Raw genomic sequence first — 5,736 nt, forward strand, 5'->3', positions numbered from 1 at the left:
TCCCAAAGGGTGAACTGTATACACAATATTTTAACACCATTTGACCAATAATGACTAATATGATACCATGAACCAGCTTAATATTTTGAAGATTGAAGCATATTTTCTTTTCCAAACAGAGTTTTTGTTGTTGAACCAATAGATTATCAGAATTTAAAATAATATTTAATTCAATACTTATTTTAAATAATAAATACATTTTTAATTGATTTATATCAGGTATATAATTATAATTATGGTTATAGATGAGACAGTAGATGAGGGACCCTGATGCTGAGACTGCCTCAAAAGAGACTACCCGGATGTACAATGATGACCTAGAATTATCTCATGTGCCTTTATATCAGAATTATCAAGATCTGATAAATTATTCTCCTGAAGCTGCTCGTCACATAAGGGTATTAATATTATTTGATTTAATTCTTAAGAGTATGTTTTTTGCACTATTTATTTTCTCTATCTGACTGACACACATGCAATAGCAATTTCACATGTAGCTGAAAAAATGTGTGTTGTCAGCTTTAATATTAAAGTGAATTGACCAAACTTAAACCAATCCAAACTTTTCATCAAACTTGTTAAAATCATTATCTGTGCATGTATGTTGTCTTTTTTGTATGCAAGTTATGGGTATGTAAATTATCACAATATAAAAATGTTTATGTATCGCAGACACATTTAAATATTGCAAATAAAAAAGCCAACCTACAAACACAAATATTGTTCTTTAATTTAAGTTTGATAATAGATAAATCTCGAGATAAATTAATTCTAAAATTAAAGCTAACAACATAAGATTGGTTCTGCTGTACATAAATGTACTATGTTGTCTGTGAATCAGAGACAGAAAAAAAACAATGCACTAAATCCTCTTAATTTAATATTATTGAATATATTACCTTAATAGATGTTTATGTTTAGCGGGAGAGTATAACATTTGATTCCGGGACAGAAGATATATCTGTGGATTTTGTGCTTGTCTCTTCAACCAAAGCCAAAACACTAATGGGCAGAGATGGTTTGAACAAGGATTAATTGTTGAACATGATCTGTTGGTGGGTTGACATTTGTCAAAGTGCATGCATCTAGCTTTATCAGTGTTATGTAAATATTGTGGAGTATTAAAACTATAAATGCCCATGAAAGAGGTAAATTTTGTTTTTAGTGTTCTAAAAAAAAAAAAACTTAAGTTTGCAAATAATATATATTTTATAAAAAAAATAAATATATTAAGCTTGAAACAATAAAGAATTATGTAGAACTAATCATTGGTAAATGTGTGATTGTGCAATCTAGAGAGGCATATCTAGAAAGGCTACAAGTAACTGATTGGAAAGAAAGGATACAGGATCGTGATTATTGGAGATCAGTGATGGTGGCAGCCAATACTTTTGTAGAGTTGTGAAGGCACATAAGAAGAAGAAGCTAATGACCAAATTTTAGGTATTATTATCACAGACAAGACATTTATTATGACTATTAACCAAAGATCAAAACAAAATGGTCTTAGAGTACCTAGTTAAAATCATTTAATTATTTGTACACTTACATACGCACAAAATTATACAACATATTAAATTGTGTTCTGTGAGTTAAGATATATTAAAAATCAGGTAAGTAATGAAAGAGGAAAGAAAGAAAAGATAACTTACATGTTAAAATAAATATGTATTATGAATAGCATGAAACATCTGATTTAGTGTATAGCGCGGCTATAGATAATTATCCATAGCCGTGGTGTATAGTTCTGTCCATAAGAAATGGTGCGATTAGGTATGGATAAATATAGGAACTTTGGGTAGTATTGTAGGAATGCAAGATCTATAAATGGAATTAACTTGGAATTTATCAATATTAAGAAATAAGCCTAGATGATAGCAATACTAAAAGTATTGAGCTGATCCTGCAAAATGTGACAATCATTACTCTCAATTTTATGGAATATTTGTATTTAGTAAATATGATAAATATAAACCTATATATATATAAATAAATATAATTTATTTTTTAGTGAGAGTTATGAAAATTCATAAAAAATTCATCAGTTGTATGTCAAATTACCTATGATGAGTAAATGGATTCGTAAACAGCCAATCAATCAAGTTAAAGAGTATCTGGTTGTGAAATACTCATTTTACTTCACATGGTTAAGATTCTACACACATCTGCTGTATTTTTTTAATGACATGTTCACCTTTCTTAATAATAGATTTAGGTAATTTCATCTAATTTATCATAGTAGCTTATTAAACTTGATTTATTACATATTAAATTCAATTTTTGTCTTAGTTGAGATATTTGTAATGCAACAGACACAATAATGTGCCATTGTGTGACCGTACATGTTCTAAATGTCTATTTGGGGTTAGTTAATATATATTTTTCAATAATGTTAATGTTACTAACTACAATATATTCCATTTTTCACCTACTATATTTCTTGAACTGTGGAAACGATATTTAGCTTCCATTACATATTTCTGGGGATTAACAGGATTCACTTTTGAAGCTTAACATCCAAGGGCATAATACTTCGCACATTTAGCTGGATTATACCAATGTGAACATAGTCGCAGGGAATGTCGAAGCCAACCGTGCCTCTATGGTATAAAATGTCTGCAACATTATTTACCATTTCCCTCTTTTTACTATAAGTAACGTTTATTAAGTATTAATTTAATCAACTTTTGAATCCTCTTTTTTTAAGATTGTGGTTGTCATTGCTGCTTTGTTTGGAGTTGTGGTGTATCTAATGTCTGTTTTCACATAACTCAGTCATACAAATCAATCAGATTGGATGATTACACACAGCATTATATTTATTCGAACTACTGCAGCTATCATCAATTTGGTTTGCACTCAATTAATACATTTTGTGAGTATTTATATTTTTTAATTTATATAATAACTAGCTAGAGCTCATGGTAGTAGTATATTCATAAAATAAAAATGGAAAGATAAATATTTCAATACCTACTCATTTTAGATTTTGAGTAGACCAATTAATGTATTAGTTTTATAATGATGAATTTTTAATTATTTTTCTGTTATAATATTTTTGAAACTATACAAATGCCATGATATTCTTCAAGTTTAAAAATTAGTTTAACCATATTAATAATTGAAAAATCAATTTCTTATAACTATAAAAATATATAATAAAATATCCTTTGAAATATAAGTTGTCTCATCTTAGTATATTTTTTTTTAGTGTGCAATGATTTATAATTGAATTTGAATTTAAATTTAACACATCCATTACAATGACTTACTTAACTACCTAATTCACTATAAAGTATAGCAAGTTCTCAATTTTTTTGTTGCTACTGTTATTATATTTATTGAAATAAAAAAGTTAATACTTTTTCATTTAATAGAAAAATGTAATTTAAATCTCTTTTAACACATCGATTGACATGTAAACGCCTGCAGTCATTTGGAATTCTCAAACTTTATACACTTGTGACCCTCCAGCGCCCATAATTGATCATTACTACCTCACTACATCATGACCACCGGCGACCATAAATAAATATGGTTGTATATTATTAACTTTACTATGGCGCTACAATAGTGCACTAAAGAAAGTGCAGTTTCATAGCGAGACTCATTACTTATTTTTTTGGTGTAATAAACATATTATTTTTATTTTTTTTCATATTTTTAAATGTTTTTTCAAATACAATAGTATATAAAAATTTTAAAATAACACTGGAAAATATGTTTTGCATACCGATAATACATATTGTGCCAGCCGGCGGTTCTTGTCAGACAACGTGTTAAGTGGGACTACTTTAATGCCAAAATCAAACTATTATTTTCAAATAATAATATTATATTCAATAGGTACTCATTTCATTTTAGATTCTGAGCTAAATTTAAAGCTAATAAGAGATTAATCTACTGATCAAAACCACCTATTTTTTAATGTTATATAATGTTGTTTAGGTTTAAGATAAAGCTGTTATTTGCCTGACTGAAATGGAACTACTGCATACACGGACCGAATTGGACCAGTGTTTGACAATAAATATGTACTTCTTCCAATTTGTAAATTATTATACCTCAATAATTTATACAGCTTTTTTGAATGGCAAAAATGTTGGTTATCCTGCTAAATATTTGCTTATAGTTATATTCAGTCTTCATCGAGAAGAAGTAAGATATCCATTTACTCATTTGATTATTCTCAATCAATAGTATTCAATGAGTATTATTATTTTAGTGTAGTCCGGATGGATCTCTCATGGAATTAAGCATCAAATTGTTCATTATAATGGTTGGGTAACAATCATCAAAGACTGTATTGTATTGGTTTTTTAGTTAAAGCCAAAAACTAAAACTGTTTATATTTAAGTGTGGGTTGAAATTGGCTGAGAACACAGGTGTCTTAGATAATTTGAAATCATCATCCGGAGAAGAAGATTTGGCCACAGTTATTAAGAAACCTTGGATTGAAGATTACAACACTTTAGATTGGTAACCAAGACGACTCTTCCCAGAATATTTGGGAATGGGTAATATTTATAAGCTATATAATAAAATTAATTGAATTCATAAATTTTTAGTTATGCAATATGGTTTTGTAACATTATTTGTTACTACAATTCCACTGGCTCCATTGTTTGCATTGTTAAACAATGTGTTTGAAATGAGATTAGATGCAAAAAAATATGGTTCCTATTAATTTATATATAGTATAATCTACATTATTTACAGTGCCGCAACTACATGTTATGGGGCTGATGTGCAAATCTTAATTTGGGGCCTAAATATACAAAATGTAAATAAATTATTATATTAAGCTATCTAAACAAAAATATTTAATTGTTTATTTTATAATTTATTATTATAAAAATAGTATTATAGTATACTTTCAACACATTTGTACATTATCTAACAAAATTGTTTTTTCTTCGCTTTTGCGTTTGAAAAGTTGTAAATGACTTTCTCTACATCTATCTTGGAAGTTCTTCTCCATTCTATGTTTAGTATGGAAATGTCACTAAGACGATCTTCATTTATAGAATTGCGCAAAATATTTTTGAATCATTTGAGTTTAATTTGATTACAATAATTTATGAATATTTAATAATATGAACACATTTATTTTTTTTACTCTTAATTTTAATTTAATTTTCTTCAGCCACAGATTTACAATTAATTTTAACACATTGATTTGGGGGCCTATATCGGATTGGGGCTTTGGGGGCCGATGTACAATGCACACCTTGCACACCTGGTAGTTGCGGCACTGTAGGTAGGTAAATTAGTACATATGTATAACCTATGACTATAAGGCCGTAGGGCAATAGAATAGACACATAGTCTATCTACAAATATACAAATTGTATTAAGAGGACGCTACTCATACATTTGTTGTCTCCGTCATACACACTCACGACATAGCAAATTGTCGTTCACCATACTCCGGCCCACGAGAGTCCATACGTAAACCGCGCATTCATATAGTAATACGTGACGTCTGTTTTCTCCCACCATGATGCCATTCCCTCTATTCGGCTACGTGCCCATGCGCAGTGACGGACGCATTCTGACATATGGACTCTCGTGGGCCGGAGTATAGTTTCAATAATGTGCTGTTAGTTTTGATACTAGAGTGAATTGACCAATTATAAAACTTTTAGGTCAGAACATTATCTGTGCTTAAGCGTTGCCAATTTTTCAAAATTTTCATTTTCAAGCAAGATAAAAAAAAAAAAACTTTGTATGGAC

The 5,736-nt window shown here is 29.0% G+C and overlaps 2 long non-coding RNA genes across 2 annotated transcripts in view; one reads left to right on the forward strand and one right to left on the reverse strand.

Moving 5' to 3' along the window:
• Positions 1-5,736, reverse strand: part of LOC103307712 — a 300,213-nt gene that overhangs the window by 47,701 nt on the left and 246,776 nt on the right. The window lies entirely within an intron of this gene.
• LOC115034271 lies at positions 2,406-4,710 on the forward strand. Its single transcript, XR_003839633.1, has 5 exons — positions 2,406-2,605; positions 2,708-2,875; positions 3,949-4,158; positions 4,226-4,517; positions 4,569-4,710. It is a non-coding gene; the product is annotated as an uncharacterized LOC115034271 (long non-coding RNA).

Source organism: Acyrthosiphon pisum, chromosome A2 (genome assembly GCF_005508785.2).
Source record: "Acyrthosiphon pisum isolate AL4f chromosome A2, pea_aphid_22Mar2018_4r6ur, whole genome shotgun sequence".
NCBI lineage: Eukaryota > Metazoa > Arthropoda > Insecta > Hemiptera > Aphididae > Acyrthosiphon > Acyrthosiphon pisum.